The sequence below is a fragment of the Scyliorhinus torazame genome, chromosome 19, assembly GCF_047496885.1.
Source record: "Scyliorhinus torazame isolate Kashiwa2021f chromosome 19, sScyTor2.1, whole genome shotgun sequence".
NCBI lineage: Eukaryota > Metazoa > Chordata > Chondrichthyes > Carcharhiniformes > Scyliorhinidae > Scyliorhinus > Scyliorhinus torazame.
Window position 1 is genome coordinate 43,639,177 of NC_092725.1, and position 19,017 is coordinate 43,658,193.

Here is a 19,017-nt window from a genome sequence, read left to right on the forward strand (position 1 = left end):
CGTGCCGGGGAGGGGGATGGGGGGTCCGTGCCGGGGAGGAGGTTGGGGGGGGGTCCGTGCCGGGGAGGAGGTTGGGGGGGTCCGTGCCGGGGAGGAGGATGGGGGGTCCGTGCCGGGGAGGAGGTTGGGGTCCGTGCCGGGGAGGGGGATAGGGGGTCCGTGCCGGGGAGGGGGATGGGGGCTCCGTGCCGGGGAGGAGGTTGGGGTCCGTGCCGGGGAGGGGGATGGGGGGGGGTCCGTGCCGGGGAGGGGGATGGGGGCTTCCGTGCAGGGAGGAGGTTGGGGTCCGTGCCGGGGAGGGGGATGGGGGGGGGGGTCCATGCCGGGGAGGGGGGTTGCGAGGGCAAGTGAGTTGGTCCACCTGGCCGGGTGCCAGCCTCCAACAGTTGGACCCATGCGGTCCATGCCACCTGGCTGGGGGGTAGGAGGGGATATGGGCAATGATGACATGTCGCCGTTCCCCCCCCCCCCCCCCCACCAGGCCGTCATGTTTTCCGATCATCCAGCGATGTTGGCCACCGTGGCGGCAGCCGCTAATGTCCATGTTGCCCTGGATGAGGAGGAGGAGGAGGAGCGTGCCAGAGAGGCGGCGCAGGCTGCCGCAGAGGGGCAGGCGGCAGCCACCCAGGCTGGAGGGACACCTGACCGACAGGACGAGGAGGGGGCGGAGGATGTCGCGGCCCCACGGCAACGGAGGCACTCGAGGGCGCCCCGTGTGTACCGGCCCCGGCAGTCATACCAGGACCTCACGGACCGGGAATGCAGGAGGAGACTCCGGATGAGGCGGGAAACCGTGGCACACATCTGCCACCTGCTGGCACACCTGTCACCGCGTGGCACTGGCAGGGGACACCCTCTCCCCGTGTCTGTCAAGGTTACGGTGGCCCTGAACTTTCATGCAACGGGTCATTCCTGGCACCGAGTGGGGACCTGTCCGGCATATCGCAGACATCGGTGCATCCGGGCAGTGACAGATGCCCTATATGCCATGGCGCACCGCTACATCTGCTTCCTGTGGACCGGGCCAGCCAAGATGCCCGGGCCGTGGGCTTCTCTGCCGTGGCCGGGTTCCCCATGGTCCAGGGCACGATTGATGGGATGCACGTCGCCGTGCGGCCACCTGCAGATAACAGGGCCGTGTTCACCAATAGGAAGGGGACCTATTCGATGAACGTACAGGTGGTCTGCGACCACCAAATGATGATCCTGCAAGTCTGCGCCCGTTACCCAGGCAGTGTACACGACTCATACGTGTTGTCGCGGACATCCATCCCCAGCATGTACGAGGGACGGCATCCCCGGCTGAGGGGCTGGTTGCTGGGCGACAGGGGCTACCCATTGCGATCGTGGCTGATGACACCTGTACGGAGGCCACGCAATGAGGCGGAGAACCGCTACAATGATGCCCATGTAGCGACAAGGGGAGTGATAGAGAGGTGCTTTGGCGTGATGAAGATGCGTTTCAGGTGCCTGGACCTCTCTGGGGGCGCCCTCCAGTATCGGTCAGATAGGGTCGGCCGCATCATTGTGGTGTGCTGCGTCCTGCACAACATAGCCCAACAGAGGGGCGATGTGCCGCAGGCAGAGGAGGGCGGAGTGGAGGAGCAGCAGGAAGAGGCGCAGTCCTCCCCAGATGAGGGGGATGGGGGTAATGGTCAGGACAGACGGGGTAGACACAGGCGGGTGGCTGTCCACCGTTACCGGCTGGCCCAGCGGGCACGGGACAGACTGATAGCCGCCCGCTTCACTGACTAGATGGGCGTGGGAATCGGGTAGTATGGCCACAGACCGCACACCATGGCAACAGCCGACCACCCACACCCCACACCCATCCACCCACCCAGCACCCTCACCCCCCTCCCCAACCCCACCCACCCCACCCACATGCACACCACCACCCCCATTGCCGATCCACCTGCGGCACAACGGCCGGGCTCACACAGTTGCGGGTGGACGCGTGTCTATTGAAGGCCATGGAGGATGATGTCAACCCACCCTGCGGTGAGCTCCTGGCTGCACATCGTTGGACTATGTCTGACCCATGGCCACAGTACCACCATCCACCCGGACCATCCCTGCATGCGGCTGTGACACTGCAGCGCACGGTCCCGTCCTCTGCCCGGGGGGATGTTGATGGCGGCCCAGGGGGAAGGGGCAGACTCACCTGGGGCTGAGGTAAGACCACCCCTCACACACACACTTGCGCTCAACGTACATGACACCCCCCGCACGCTTTGGACAGAGCACAAAGGCAGCTTCTGTAGGTGTAACATTGACTTTAATAACCAAAGGAGTTCATGCACATGCCCTAGCCCCTAAAACTCATCTGTGCCCTGCTCAGTGTCTAATTGTTTGGCCTTACGGGCCCTTTGACTACGTCTACATGGTTCCCCAGACGGTACAGCAGAACTGGAGGTGGGCTCCTGTGATTCCTGCCCTCTGACACTGGATCCCTTTGGCGGCCGTTTCCTGGGGCGTCCTGGCCTCGATGGGCCAGGCTGCGGCCCGGGCGACTGGGATGGCGAGCTGCCAGCCTGTCCTGCCCGTTGCCCACCCGATGCACCTGGGACGGAAGGGGGGGGAGTCCGAGGTGTCGCGGTGTTCCCGGACCTCCCCTCCAGGGGGAGCTGGGACGGACCACACCACCTCCTCCTCCCTCAGGGTGCCTGATGGCCCCCAGGCCTCTACATGGGTGGGGGATGCGAAGGGACTGGCCATCCGACGCCCCCCCGACATCTGGCGCTGCCAGTCCTGGAGGCCCGTGCTGGTATCGACAGGGGTCTGCAGATTTGCAGCCATGGAGCCCAGGGGATTGGCAAACCCTGTCTGTGACTGTGCGACGCCGGCTCGCACATGGCCACTGGCGCCGATGCCCTCAGCGATGTCCTGCAGAGACTGGGCCATGGCCTGCAGAGACTGGGCTATGGCTGGCACTGGCTCATGGCCTCCTGTGAGAGGGCAGCCATGTCCTGGGCCACAGACGCCGCCTGCACGGAAAGCCCCAGGCCTCGCAAACCGTTCCCCATGTCTGACACTGTCGCACCCATTGCCTCCACCGCGGACGCCACCCGTGCGGTGTCGGCCTGGGTGGCACGTATGACCGGCACCACTTCCAGCTCCTGGACGCGGGTGGACTCCTCCACCTGCGACTGCAGCCGCCGCAAGCCGGCCGTCACCCTCTTCGCTCGTCTCCGGGTCGGTGGTTGCATCGGATCTATGTGTGGGTGTGGAAACTCCAGGAACCCGGGATCCATCTGGGCGGCAGATGTTCGCTTGGGCTGGGCTGCCCTCCGACCGCCCGGCCCCTCTGCTGCTCCTACCTCCACCTGCTGTACCGGGATGGCTGTGTTGTGCGCACCAATGAGTGTACCAGACGCCTCATCACTAAAGTGCCCAACCGAGGTGAGTGTTTCTGCGATGGTGGAGGGTGTTGGTGACAGCAGTGGCGTTGTGTCGTGCTCTTCGTCCCATTCTGAGTCCATGGCACTTTGGGGTGGGTGTTCGTCTCCACCCATCCACTCTGAGTCACTGTCCGGTATTTCGTCTTCCTGGGTAGTGCTGTCCCGGGTAGGGGTGTCCTGGGCAGTGCTGTCCCGGGTAGTGGTGTCCTGGGTAGTGGTGACCTGGGTAGTGGTGTCCTGGGTAGTGGTGCCCTGGGTAGTGGTGTCCTGGGTAGTGGTGTCCTGGCTCGGATATGACGGGGGCCTGTGGCTGCCCCCCTCGTCGCTGGGTGGTCACTCCCGCACGTGACGGGGGCGTCGTCTCCCTGTTGCTCCAGGTCTCTCCGTCTCCCGTGGTGTCCGAGGGGCATCCTGCGGGCGTCGCATGCTAGAGGGTCCGGGTCTCTCTGTCTCCCGTGGCCTCCGAGGGGCATCCTGCGGGCGTCTCATGCTAGAGGGTCCGGGTCTCTCTGTCTCCCGTGGCCTCCGAGGGGCATCCTGCGGGCGTCGCATGCTAGAGGGTCCGGGTCTCTCTGTCTCCCGTGGCCTCCGAGGGGCATCCTGCGGGCGTCGCATGCTAGAGGGTCCGGGTCTCTCTGTCTCCCGTGGCCTCCGAGGGGCATCCTGCGGGCGGTCTGCATCTGCGGGGATGGGTGCCTGGACGTTTGCTCCTGCGATACACAATGAAGAATGCATGGTTAGACACGCAGGCAGTGATCAGGTGATATGGGGGAGGGGGATATAGGGGAGGGGGGATATGGGGACGGGCTGTCGGTGGCTCACTTGCTAGTACGCCCCCGACCTCTGCATCAGCAACCTCCCGGTCGTCAGGTCCGCCAGAAAGTTCCAGGGCCCTTTCCTCGTGTTCGGTCAATGGCCTCTCATCAGCGGGGCCTCCTCCAGTCCTCACATGCAATCGGGATATTGTTGTGTGCTCGCTTCTCCTGTGGGGGGGGGGGGGTGGGCGGGTGGGTGGGGGTGGTGGCAGGGGTAAAAGGCAACAGTGTTAGGCAGGTATATGAATGCACGCCATCGGTTGCGCGTGCATTGCAGAGGTTAAGGTTAGGGCTGGATTCACTTGGGGATATGGGGGAGGGGGGGTTATGGCGGGGGAGGGATACGGGGGAGGGGGGATATGGGGGATATGTGGGAGGGGGGATATGGGGGAGGGGGGATATGGGGGGATATGGGGGATATGGGGGAGGGGGGATATGGGGGAGGGGGGATATGGGGGATATGGGGGAGGGGGGGATATGGGGGAGGGGGATATGGGGGAGGGGGATATGGGGGAGGGGGATATGGGGGAGGGGGGATATGGGGAGGAGGGATATGGGGGAGGGGGGATATGGGGGAGGGGGGATATGGGGAGGCTCACCCTGCCTGCTCTGATGAGGCCGTTCACCTTCTTGTGTCACTGGGTGCCTGTCCGTGGTGTCAGGGCCGCAGCGGTGACGGCCTCTGCCACTTCCCTCCACAGTCGCCGGCTGTGGCGTGGGGCAACTCTGCGGCCGTGCCCGGGATACAGGGTGTCCCTCCTCTGCTCCACTGCGTCCAGGAGCGCCTCCACATCCCGTGACTCGAACCTCGGGGCTGAGCGGCGGCGAGCCATCCAGTCGGGTGTTCCGGACGGGTGTTCCGGTCGGGTGGGGGGGAGCAGCGCGGCCTTATGAGCCATCACGCTGTGCGGCACGTATGACGCTGCACGGCGTCAACCACGTGCGCAAGCGCGGATCCCGTTACGTCGCTGCTAGCCCATTTCGGGCCGGAGACTTTCGACCCATTTTTCCGACATGACGCAAGTCGAATGTGCGCCGTTTTTTGCGCCAATCGGCGGATTTTGCGCCGATAACGGAGAATTTCGCCCAGGATCTTAGTTCGGCCTCATTTGGAATATTGCATACAATTCTGCCCTCCATCCTACTATAAGGATGTGAATGCTTTAGACAGGGTACAGAAACAGTTTATTAGGATGTTGCCTGACATGGAGGGCATTGGCTATGAGGAGACGTTCGATAAACTCGGTCAGTTGTCATTGGCATGACGGAGGTTGAGAGGCGACCTGATAGAAGTCTACAAGATTCTGAGAGGCATGGATAGAGTGGATAGTCAGATGCTCTTCCCTAGGGTAGGAGAGTCAAGTACTAGGGGAAAAGTGCGTGGGCAAAAGTTTAGAACAGATGTGTGAGGCAAGGTTTTTACACGGAGGGTGGTAAATATATGAAACACGCTGCCTTGGGACGTGGTAGGAGCAGGTATGATAGCAGCATTTAAGGGCTATCGAGACAAATATTTGAATACGGTGGGAATAGAAGGATATGGACTCCGTTAGTGCATATGGTTCTAGTTAGGCAGGTACCATGGTCTGCGTAGGCTTGGAGAGTCGAAGGGCCTGTTCCTGTGTTAGAACAAAGAACAAAGAACAATACAGCACAGCAATGGCCATTCAGCCTTCCAAGCCTGTACTGGTCATGATATCAATCATTGTCAAAACCCTCAGTACTTCCTTGTGCCGTACCCCTCTATACCCGTCCTATCCATGTGTTTGTCAAGATGCTTTTTGAACGCCGTTAATGCATCTGCTTCCAGAACCTCCCCTGGCAACGCGTTCCAGGCACTCACCACCCTCTGCGTAAAACACCTGCATCACACATCCCTTTTAAACTTTGCTCCACGGATCTTAAACCTATGCCCCCATGTGACTGACCCCTCCACCCTGGGAAAGAGTGCCTCCTCATCCATTCTATCCATGAACCTCATAATCTTGTAGACCTCTATCAGGTCACCCCTCAACTTCCGTCTTTCTATTGAAAACAGCTCTAATCTATTCAGCTTCTCCACATAGCTAACACCTTCCAGACAGCCAACATCTTGGTAAACCTTCTCTCCACCCTCTCTAAAGCCTCTACATCCTTCTGGTACTGTGGTGACCAGAATTGTGCGCAATATTCCAAGGTTCTATACATGTTGTTTTTCTTTGTTCCTTGTTGTCTAAAATGAAATGGAATGAAAACAAAGAGGTCGAGTGGGGTAGAGCTAATCATCTGAAGTTGTTGAATTCTATGTTGAGACCGGAAGTGTTGAGCGTGACTAACCGGAAGATGAGATGCTGTTCCTCCAGCTTACATTGATCTGCACTGGAATATTGCAGCAGGCCAAGGGCAGGCATGTGGGCATGGTAGCAGGGTCGTGTGTTACATGGGAAGCAACAGGAAGGTCAGGGTCCCTAATGCGCACAGACTGAAGGTGCTGAGCAAAGCCATCACCCAGACGACGTTTGGTCTCTCCAATACAAAGGAGAGCACATTGGGAGCAGCGAATGCAATATACCAAATTGAAAGAGGTGCAGATGAAACGCTGCTTAACCTGGAATTTGTGTTTTGGGCCTGAGATGTTAAGCATGGAAGAGGTCAAGGGGCAGGTGATTTGTATGGGAAGGTGCCATGGGTGATGGGAGAGGTGTTGGGCATGGTAGAGGATTGGACTTGATTTTCTTGGAGGGAATGGTCTCTGCGGAATGCTGACAGGGAAAGTGAAGGGAAGATGTGTTTGGTGGTGGCATCATGCTGGAGGACGCGAAAATGGCAGAGGCAGGTGGTGTGAAATGTGAGAACGAGGCGGACTCCATCCTTGTTCTGGGAGGGAGTAGATACTGGTGCGGGAGATGGACCACGCGCTGTTCAGGGCCCTGTAAACAACTGTAGGTGGGAAATCACGTTTTATTTTATAAATTTAGAGTGCACAATTTATTTTTTCCACTTACGGGGCAATTTAGCATGGCCAATCCACCTACCCTGCACAACTTTGGGTTATGGGGGCGAAACCCATGCAGACATAGGCAGAATGTGCAAATTCCACACGGACAGTAACCCAGGGCCGGGATCGAACCTGGGACCTCGGCGTCGTGAGGCAGCAATGCTAACCACTGGGCCACCGTGCTGCTCTGGGACATCATGGTTCAGAAAGAAGCACCACGTTGGAAATTCGATGTAATCTGGAATCTGCTGTCTTGACTGATAATTGAGCCATGTCCAGTAAAAATCTGAACACTGGGAATTGGATCAATAATTGACAAGGCAGGAATTTTGGGCCGTTGGAAAAAGAGAAGCAATTGAGGAGGAAGAATTTGGCAGAACATTTAAAGAACCAGCAGAGACAAAATGGGCCAAATGTCCCCTTCACGGCAGAAGGATTCTTGCTTTCAACACTGATAAAATCCGTTAAACCTTTACCATTTCAATCATTGCAGAAATCAGTCTCGCTTGATATTTAAAAAAGATCTTGGGTAACATATTTAGGAGTCGATTCCAGTTGCATTATACACCACTGCCCAATTTGATTAACCAAGGTAGAGTCATGTCTGTGTGATTATTTACTACAGAAAGCTCACTCCGATTATATAAAGAGCGTCACTGCTGCATCCTCTTCATTGTGACACTGAGGGACTCAGCGGAAGATGTGTAAAACTCCACTCTTGGTGCTTGGACTGCTGGTGCTGGTGGAGCTCACACCTATTGGTAGGTTACCACGGTGATTTTATAATTGAAAATTATCTCACAGTCCCAAAGTCTTGATAAAGTGAAAGAAACAAGCGGAGACCATTCAGCCCATCAGGACTATACTATCATTCAGTTGAATCATAAGACCATAAGACCATGAGGCATAAGAGCAGAATTAGGCCACTCGGCCCATCGAGTCTACTCCGTCATTCAATCATGGCTGATATTTTTCTCATCCCCATTCTCCTGTTCTCCTGCCTTCCTGATCCCCTTATTAATATAGAATCTATCTATCTCTGTATCATGACTGATATTCAATAGAATCATGACTGATGTGTGCCTTATGTCCACCAGAAAACGTTATTTAAATAAGCTGTACATTTATTTCCAAACAGAGAGTTATCACTGTCGACTGTTGAGTCTTTATCAGAAATTTCATATTTGTTTTTGTGATCCAACCTCATCTATGATTCTCTAAGGAGTGAGCTTGAGTTGCCTCGCATTCCCATCGACATTCAATCGCTTGTGATATATTGCATTAATGTTATAGCAATCATTCTTGCCTCCTACCATTCCGACAATTGAACTGACCCACCATTGATCAACTTGCCTCAACCGCCTGGCTCCTGGGCTAGAAAATTCCCATTGTAAACATATCTATGCTTTTCCCATCCCTGAAGATAGCCCTTAAACTAATACTTCTCGTGCAACAGTTTGGTTACCAGTCACTGCTATTTGTTAATATGATTCAGTATCAATGTAGTTTTGAAATGCTCCTGTGAGTTTTGCGCATGAGCAGTGGGGGAAAGGCCACAGGCAGAATCAACTTGAAACTTTTAAGTTGCGAATTTGAAGCAGAGTGGGGATTCGCTGCAGAGGGGTAGACGTGTTCTTTGCTTTTTCTCCTTGCTTTGTAAATAATCTTCAGAGACTGGCCTTGCCCTGCTGCAGCTGAGGCTACAAGGGGGAGAGCAGATTGGAAAGTAGTTGACAACATCGGTAAGTTTTTACAACTATCATCAATTATAGTTTGAAAAATAAGTTCTGTGGTTTATAATCTGTATGGGCTCTAATTGTTATTAATGAGGACAAGCAAAGAAAGGCCAAAGAGAATTCGATTTAATCAAATATCTAGCATCTTCAAAAGCTGTAATTTAAAAGAATAAGTCATGGCAGGAGAACTCAAAGCCATGGTTTGTTCCTCTTGTGGCATGTGGGTACCTGGGGCCAGCATGTGGTGGACGTGTCGTCAGCCTCAGCTCCTGGAAGCCCGTGTTTCGGAGCTAGATTGGTGGCTGGGGACACTCTGGAGCATCCGTCAGATGGAGTGTATCATAGATAGCACATGGCGGTCACACCGCAGGCTCAGACTCCACAGGCAGGGAGACAATGGGTGACCATGAGGCAGAACAAGAGAACAAGGCAGGCAGTTTGTGAATCTCCTGTGGTCATTCCCCTGCAAAACAGAGATACCGTTTTGGATACTTTTAAGGGGAATGACCTCTCAGGGCAAAGCAGCAACATCCAAATTCGCTGCACCAGGTTGGTTCTGCTGCAGCGGGGAGGAGTAAAAAGCATGAGTTTGCAAAATTATATGGGATTCGACTGTAAGGGGAATAGATAGGCATGTATGTGGTCATAAACGAGACTCCCGGATGGTAAAGAATATCGCTAAAAAAAAAAATGAATGATGCCCTGAAAGCAGGTTATAGGGAGTCAGGAAGAGAATTGAGAAGTGGGACCTCAAAGATTTTGATCACAGGATTAATACCAGTGCCACATGCTAGTCAGAGTAGGAATAGTAGGGTGTATCGGGTGAATGCATGGATTGTGTGAGGGGGAGTGTTTTAGATTATTGGGGCATAGCCTTAATGTTTTGTTCTTGAATTCGTGGACCATTTGAAATAAAATGGATGAATTAGTTGGGCAGATAGATGTAAAGGGGTCTGATATAGTTTGGATTACGAAGACATGGCTCCAAGGTGACCAAGACTGGAACTAAGCATTGAGGGCTATTCAGTTTTTAGGAAAGATGGACAGACATGAGAAGGTGGTGGATTTGAATTGTTGATTAAATAAAGTTTTAATACAACATTCGGGAATTATATTAGTACAGATGATTTGGAATCTGTCTGGGTGGAGTTATGAAATATCAAGGGCCAAAAAATCATTCGTTGGGGTGGTATACAGACCTCCAAAGTGCAGTGGTAATGTTGGGTACAGCAGGATTAATTAAGTAGGGGAAAATATAATTGAAAGTAAACTAGCGGGGAACATAAAAACTGACTGTAAAGTTTCTCCAGGTATGTTAGAGAAAAAGATTAATAAAACCTAATGGAGGCCCCTTACAATCAGTAACAGGGAATTAGAGATACATGGGTTAAGGGAACATTGGTGATTATGGGTGACTTTAATCTGAATATAGATTGGGTGGCTCAAATTAGTCACAGTACAAATGAGGAAGAATTTATGGAGTGTTTACTGAACAGTTTTCTGGACCAGTACATAGAGGAACCAACAAGGGAACAGGCCAACTTGGACTGGGTGTTGTGAAATGATAAATGATTAGATTGCAATCCAGTTGTGAGAGTACCCTTGGGGGTGAGTGACCATATTAAGGTAAATAATGAGGTCGTTGATTCTGAGACCAAGGTCCTGAACCTCAAAAAAGGTAACTCTGATGGTATGAGGCATGAGGTGGCAATGATGGACTGAGAAACATTAATGTAAAGAAGGACAGTGGACCAGCAATTGCAGGATTGAAGGAACAAATAGGTGGAAGCCAAAAGTTGTTTATTCCTATTTGGTGCAAGAGTAGAAAGGAATTAGTGGCCAAACCATGGCTTGCAAGACGAATTAGAGATAGTATTAGATTGAAAGAAGAGGCATACAAATTAGCAAGAAAAAGCAATGGACCTAAAGATTGGGAACACTTTACAATTCAGTAAAGGCAGACCACGGATTAATTAAGTAGGGGAAAATATAATTGAAAGTAAACTAGCGGGGAACATAAAAACTGACTGTAAAGTTTCTCCAGGTATATTAGAGAAAAAGATTAATAAAACCTAATGGAGGCCCCTTACAATCAGTAACAGAGGAATTTATAACAGGGAACAAAGAAAAGGCTGAGGAACTAAATTCTAACTTTGTTTCTTTGTTGTCACGCTGTGAGGCTTAAATTAACACTGCAATGAGGATACTGTGAAAAACCCCGAGTCGCCACATTCCGGCACCTGTTCGGGTACACAGAGGGAGAAGTCAGAATTGACCCTCTGTGTACCCCAACATAATAATATACTGGAAGTTCTGAGCAGCACAAATTGTAGTGAGGAGCGAAAGGAAATTAGTATCAGTAAAGAAATGGTTTTGGCAAAATTCATGGTATTAAAGACAGACAAATCCCCAGGGCTATCAATCTCCAGGGCAATTAATCTTAATCCCAGTTGAATTAAGGAAGTGGCTCCAGAAAGAGTAGATTAATTGGTGTTAATTTTCCAAAATTATTTGGACTCTGGAATGGTTCCTACAGATTGCAGGGGTGCAAATGTAACACCACTGTTACAAAAGGGAGGTGGCAAGAAAAGAGGGAACTATAGATCAGTGAGCCGAACGTCGATAGTAGAGAAGTTGCTGGAGTCCATTATCAAGGATTTCATAACACAGCATTTGGAAAGTAGTGGGGTAATCAGACAAAGTCAGCATGGATTTATGAAAGGAAAATCATGTTTGACAAATCTGCTGGAATGATGTAAAATATAGGGTTGATCAGGGAGTTGTGGTTTATTCAGACCTTCGGAATAGGTCTCACATAGCAGATTAATATGCAAAGGTAAAGTGCATGGGAATTATGGGTCACGTCTTGAGGTGGAAAAAAGCATGTTAGCAGGCAGGAAGCAAAACGTTGGAATAAATGGATCTTTTTTGATTGGCAGGCAGTGACTAGTGGGGTACCACATGGATCTATGCTAGGACTCCAACTGTTCACATTATATATTAATGATTTGGACGAGGGAACTAAGTGTATGGCAGAGGGGTGGGCACGGTAGCAATAGGTCAGAAGGTGAGACCATTGAGGGAGAACTAGGGAATAGGGACAGTGTGGTTCTGAGGCAGAGCAGACAGGGAGAAGTTGCTAAACTCATCGGGTCTGGTGGCCTGAAGTGCATATGTTTTAATGCAAGAAGTATTACGGGTAAGGCAGATGAACTTAGAGCTTGGATTAGTACTTGGAACTATGATGTTGTTGCCATTACAGAGACCTGGTTGAGGGAAGGGCAGGATTGCAGCTAAATGTTCCAGGATTTAGATGTTTCAGGCGGGATAGAGGGAGATGTAAAAGGGGTGGCGGAGTTGCGCTACTGGTTAGGGAGAATATCACAGCTGTACTGTGGGAGGACACCTCAGAGGGCAGTGAGGCTATATGGGTAGAGATCAGGAATAAGAAGGGTGCAGTCACAATGTTGGGAGTTTACTACAGGCCTCCCAACAGCCAGCAGGAGATAGAGGAGCAGATAGGTAGACAGATTTTGGAAAAGAGTAAAAACAACAGGGTTGTGGTGATGGGAGACTTCAACTTCCCCAATATTGACTGGGACTCACTTAGTGCCAGGGGCTAAGACGGGGCAGAGTTTGTAAGGAGCATCCAGGAGGGCTTTTTAGACAGTCCAACTAGGGAAGGGGCGGTACTGGACCTGGTATTGGGGAGTGAGCCCTGCCAAGTGGTAGAAGTTTCAGCAGGGGAGCATTTCGGGAACAGTGACCACGGGCGAAATTCTCCCCCAACGGCGCGATGTCCACCGACTGGCGCCCAAAACGGCACCAATCAGACGGGCATCGCGCCGGCCCAAAGGTGCGGAATGCTCCGCATCTTTGGGGGCCGAGCCCCAACATTGAGGGGCTAGGCCGGCACCGGAGGAATTTCCGCCCCGCCAGCTGGCGGAAATGGCGTTTGTTGCCCCGCCAGCTGGCGGAAATGGCGTTTGGTGCCACGCCAGCTGGCGCAGAAATGCGGCGCATGCGCGGGAGCGTCAGCGGCCGGCGACAGTTTCCCGCGCATGCGCCGTGGGGAGAGACTCTTCCGCCTCCGCCATGGTGGAGGCCGTGGCGGAGGCGGAAGGGAAAGAGTGCCCCCACGGCACAGGCCCGCCCGCGGATCGGTGGGCCCTGATCGCAGGCCAGGCCACCGTGGGGGCACCCCCCGGGGTCAGATCGCCCCACGCCCCCCTAGGACCCCGGAGCCTGCCCACGCCGCCTGGTCCCGCCAGTAAATACCAGCTTTGATTTACGCCGGCGGGACAGGCAATTTCTGGGCGGGACTTCGGCCCATCCGGGCCGGAGAATTGAGCGGGGGGTCCCGCCAACCGGCGCGGCCCGATTCCCGCCCCCGCCCAATCTCCGGTGCCGGAGACTTGGGCGGGGGCGGGATTCACGACGGCCAACGGCCATTCTCCGACCCGGCGGGGGGTCGGAGAATGACGTCCCATAATTCAGTAAGTTTTAAAGTGCTGGTGGACAAGGATAAGAGTGGTCCTAGGGTGAAGAAGAGAAGAAATTGGTAGATGTTGAGTCTGGAGAAGGGTGTGCAGATAGCCTGGGTCACATTGAGGTCCAAAAAGACGAGGTGTTGGGCGTCTTAAAAAATATCAAGGTAGATAAGTCCCAGGACCTGATGGGATCTACCCCAGAATACTGAAGGAGGCTGGAGAGAAAATTGCTGAGGACTTGACAGAAATCTTTGGATCCTCACTGTCTTCAGGTGGTGTCCCGGAGGACTGGAGAATAGCCAATGTTGTTCCTCTGTTCAAGAAGGGTAGCAAGGATAATCCAGGGAACTACAGGCCGGTGAGCGTTACTTCAGTGGTAGGGAAATTACTGGATAGAATTCTTCGAGACAGGATCTACTCCCATTTGGAAGCAAATGGACGTATTAGTGAGAGGCAGCATGGTTTTGTGAAGGGGAGGTCGTGTCTCACTAACTTGAAAGAGTTTTTCGAGGCGGTTACTAAGATGATTGATGCAGGTAGGGCAGTGGATGTTGTCTATATGGACTTCAGTCATGCCTTTGACAAGGTCCCTCATGGTAGACTAGTACAAAAGGTGAAGTCACACGGGATCAGGGGTGAGCTGGCAAGGTGGATACAGAACTGGCCAGGTCATAGAAGGCAGAGAGTAGCAATGGAAGGATGCTTTTCTAATTGGAGGGCTGTGACCAGTGGTGTTCCGCAGGGATCAGTGCTGGGACCTTTGCTGTTTGTGGTATATATAAATGATTTGGAGGAAAATGTAACTGGTCTGATTAGTAAGTTTGCAGACGACACAAAGGTTAGTGGAATTGCGGATAGCGATGAGGACTGTCAGAGGATACAGCAGGATTTAGATTGTTTGGTGACTTGGGCGGAGAGATGGCAGATGGAGTTTAATCCGGACAAATGTGAGGTAATGCATTTTGGAAGGTCTAATGCAGGTAGGGAATGTACAGTGAATGGTAGAACCCTCAAGAGTATTGAAAGTCAGAGAGATCTGGGAGTACAGGTCCACAGGTCACTGAAAGGGGCAACACAGGTGGAGAAGGTAGTCAAGAAGGCATACGGCATGCTTGCCTTCATTGGCCGGGGCATTGAGTATAAGAATTGGCAAGTCATGTTGCAGCTGTATAGAACCTTAGTTAGGCCATACTTGGAGTATAGTGTTCAATTCTGGTCGCCACACTACCAGAAGGATGTGGAGGCTTTAGAGAGGGTGCAGAAGAGATTTACCAGAATGTTGCCTGGTATGGAGGGCATTAGCTATGGAGCAGTGGTTGAATAAACTTGGTTTGTTCTCACTGGAATGACGGAGGTTGAGGGGCGACCTGATAGAGGTCTACAAAATTATGAGGGGCATAGACAGAGTGGATAGTCAGAGGCTTTTCCCCAGGGTAGAGGGGTCAATTACTAGGGGGCATAAGTTTAAGGGGCAAGGTTTAGAGTAGATGTACGAGGCAAGTTTTTTACACAGAGGGTAGTGGGTGCCTGGAACTCACTATCGGAGGAGGTGGAGGGACGATAGTGACATTTAAGGGACATCTTCACAAATACATTACTACACGTGTAGTGTCTCCCACCCACCCTCCTCCTCTAACCTAATAAAAAGACCCATTGGTGTGAGGTAAGTGCCATATTATATTATTATTAGCATTATTATATTATCAGCATTGCGCAGGTCAAGGAGACACAGCCGGAGTGAGAGAGAGACAGTGAGAATTTGCTAGTTTGGTGCAGTGAGGTAACCAGGAAAGGTAAGTGGTTAATCTAATTGTGCTGTTTTTCAGTTAAAAGTGCAGGGTAGTGTCTGATTGGCTGAAGCTGCCCCCACCATAAACTTAAATTTAATTAATTAATTAGTGATGGCTGGTCAGGTGATGTGCTTGAGCTGCTTGATGTGGGAGCTGGCAGATCCCATTGCGAGCTGCAGCGACCACATCTGCAGTAAGTGTTGGCTGCTCGAAGAGCTCCGGCTCAGAGTTGATGAGCTGGAGTCTGAGCTTCAAACACTGAGGCACATCCGGGAGGGGGAGACTTACCTGGACACTGTGTTTCAGGAGGCAGTCACACCTGTCAGAGTAAGTAGTTTAAATCCTGCTAGTGGCCAGGGACAGCAGGGTTGACAGCAAGTCAGGCAGGTAAAGGGAACCAGCAGTCAGGAACTCAGGAGCCTTAGCCCTTGACTCTGTCCAACAGGTATGAGGCACTTGCTCCCTGTGTGGATGGCGAACAGGGTTGCAGGAAGGATGAGTCAACTGACCAAGGCACCATGGTTCAGCAGGCCATTCAAGGGGAGGGAGTAAATAGGCAAGTTGTAGTTGTAGGGGATTCTATTATCAGGGGGATAGATAGTATCCTTTGTGAGCAGGATAAAGAGTCCCGCATGGTATGTTGCCTGCCCGGTGCTAGGGTGCGGGACATCTCTGACCGGCTTGAAAGGATACTGGAGAGGGAGGGGGAGGATCCAGTTGTTGTGGTCCATGTCGGTACCAACAACATAGGCAAGTCTAGGAAAGAGGACCTGTTTAGAGATTATAAAGAGCTAGGATTCAAATTAAAAAACAGGTCCTCAAGGGTCATAATCTCCGGATTACTGCCCGAGCCACGTGCAAATTGGCATCGGGAGGCAAGAATAAGGGAAGTTAACACGTGGCTGAAAGAGTGGTGTGGGAATGAGGGGTTCCTTTTCATGGGACACTGGCGTCAGTTTTGGGACAGGGGGGACCTATACCGTTGGGACGGTCTCCACCTGAACCGAGCTGGGACCAGTGTTCTGGCGAAAAGAGTAAATAGGGTGGTCAATAGGACTTTAAACTAAAGATTGGGGCGGGAAGGGAAAGTCAGGGAACCAAGAGGTGAAGTAATCAGTGGGAAGCGTAGCTGCTTAGGAATACAAAAAAGCACGAAAAGACAGAACTCACGAGAGGTTACAATAGTCCCCATCCCACAAAATATGACACAGTGTATGGAAAGGCTCAGTAAACCAAGGTCCACCACACTAAGAAAACAAAAAGGGACGGTCAATAGAGAATTAAAGGTGCTATATTTAAATGCGCGCAGTGTACGGAACAAGGTAGATGAGCTTGTGGCCCAGATTGTGACTGGCAGGTATGATGTGGTAGGCATCACAGAGACATGGTTGCAGGGGGTTCAGGACTGGCATTTAAACATCCAGGGATTCACAACCTATCGAAAAGACAGAGAGGTGGGCAGAGGGGGTGGGGTTGCCTTGTTAATTAGGAATGAAATTAAATCAATAGCACTAAACGACATGGGGTCGGATGATATGGAGTCTGTGTGGGTAGAGTTGAGGAACCACAAAGGCAAAAAAAACAGAATGGGCGTTATGTACAGGCCTCCTAACAGTGGTCAGGACCAGGGGCACAAGATGCACCACGAAATAGAAAGTGCATGTCAGAAAGGCAAGGTCACAGTGATCATGGGGGACTTTAATATGCAGGTGGGCTGGGTAAATAATACTGCCAGTGGACCCAAGGAAAGGGAATTCATTGAATGTTTACAGGAGGGCTTTTTGGAACAGCTTGTGATGGAGCCCACGAGGGGACAGGCCATTCTGGACTTAGTGTTATGTAATGAGCCAGACTTGATTAAAGATCTTAAAGTAAGGGAGCACTTAGGAGGCAGTGATCATAATATGGTCTATTCAATCTCCAATTTGAAAGAAAGAAGGTAGAATCAGATGTAAAGGTGTTACAGTTAAATAAAGGTAACTACAGGGGCATGAGGGAGGAACTGACGAAAATCGACTGGGAGCAGAGCCTAGTGGGAAAGACAGTAGAACAGCAATGGCAGGAGTTTCTGGGAGTAATTGAGGACACAGTACAGAGGTTCATCCCAAAGAAAAGAAAGGTTATCGGAGGGGGATTAGGCAGCCATGGCTGACAAACGAAGTGAGGGAATGCATCAAAGCAAAAGAGAAAGCCTATAATGTGGCAAAGAGTAGTGCGAAGTCAGAAGATTGGGAAGGCTACAAATACAAACAGAGGATAACAAAGAGAGAGATAAGGAAAGAGAGGATCAAATTTGAAGGTAGGCTAGCCAATGACATTAGGAATGATAGTAAAAGTTTCTTTAAATACATTAAAAACAAACGGGAGGCAAAAGTTGACATTGGGCCGCTCCAAAATGACGCTGGTAATTTTGTGATGGGAGACAAGGAAATAGCCGAGGAACTGAATAAGTACTTTGCCTCAGTCTTCACAGTAGAAGACATGAGTAATATCCCAACAATTCCGGAGAGTCAGGGGACAGAGTTGAATATGGTAGCCATCACAAAGGAGAAAGTGCTAGAGAAACTAAGAAGTCTAAAAATTGATAAATCTCCGGGCCCAGATGGGCTACATCCTAGAGTTCTAAAGGAGATAGCTGAAGAAATAGTGGAGGCGTTGGTGATGATGGGCGTCATTCTCCGACCCCCCGCCGGGTCGGAGAATGGCCGTTGGCCGGCGTGAATCCCGCCCCCGCCGAAGTCTCCGAAGGGAGAAAAGTCGGCGGGGCGTTAATGGCGCCGCTGCCGCAGAGAATGTCACGGGTCTGCGCAAGGCAGCCGATTTTCGGCCTGCCGATATTCTCCCTTCCGGATGGGCCGAAGTCCCGTCGACGTGATGACCGTTCACGTCGACGTCAATCAAACCTCCTTTTCATCGGCGTGACCCGGTGCTCCAGGCTCACGCCGACTAGCGAGGAGGTGAGTGACGGCCTGGGGGGTTGGCTCTGGGCAGGAAATGGCGTGGCCGCAGACTGATTGCGTGAGGCGAGGTGTGTCTCGGCTTGTGTGTGTGTGTGTGTGTGCGGCGGGGGGGGGGGGGGGCATGGTTAGAGTAGGCTGGGCTCCGGGGGAGTGCCGGGAGGGGGTCCGTGCCGGGGTGGAGGTTGGGGGGGGGTCCGTGCCGGGGTGGATGTTGGGGGGGGGGTCCGTGCCGGGGTGGAGGTTTGGGGTTGGGGGGGGGTCCGTGCTGGGGTGGAGGTTGGGGGTTGGGGTCCGTGCCGGGGTGGAGGTTGGGGGTTGGGGGGGGGGTCCATGCCGGGGTGGAGGCTGGGGGGGGGTCCGTGCCGGGGTGGAGGTTGGGTGTTGGAGGGGGGGTCCGTGCCGGGATGGAGGTTGGGGGTTGGGGAGGGGGTCCGTGCTGGGGTGGGTGATGGGAGGGCAAATGAGTTGGTCCACCTGGCCAGGTGCCAGCCTCCAACAGTTGGACCCATGCGGTCCATGCCACCTGGCTGGGGGGAGGAGGGGATATGGGCAATGATGACATGTCGTCGTTCCCCTCCCCCCCACCAGGCCGTCATGTTGTCAGACCATCGAGCGATGTTGGCCGCCGTGGTGGCAGCCGCTCATGTCTATGTTGCCCTGGATGAGGAGGAGGAGGAGGAGGAGGAGCGTGCCAGAGAGGCGGCGCATGCTGCCGCAGAGGGGCAGGCGGCAGCCGCCCAGGCTGGAGGGACACCTGACCAACAGGACGAGGAGGGGGAGGAGGACGTCGCGGCCCCACGGCAACGGAGGCACCCGAGGGCGCCCCGTGTGTACCGGCCCCGGCAGTC

At 52.8% G+C, this 19,017-nt stretch overlaps 1 long non-coding RNA gene across 1 annotated transcript in view; it reads left to right on the top strand.

Annotated features, from left to right (window-relative positions):
* The window catches only part of LOC140396099 (uncharacterized), a 122,641-nt gene that overhangs the window by 9,582 nt on the left and 94,042 nt on the right, over positions 1-19,017 (top strand). The window contains exon 2 of the long non-coding RNA XR_011936449.1: positions 7,819-7,954. This is a non-coding gene — a long non-coding RNA (uncharacterized lncRNA). The remainder of the gene's footprint in view (positions 1-7,818; positions 7,955-19,017) is intronic.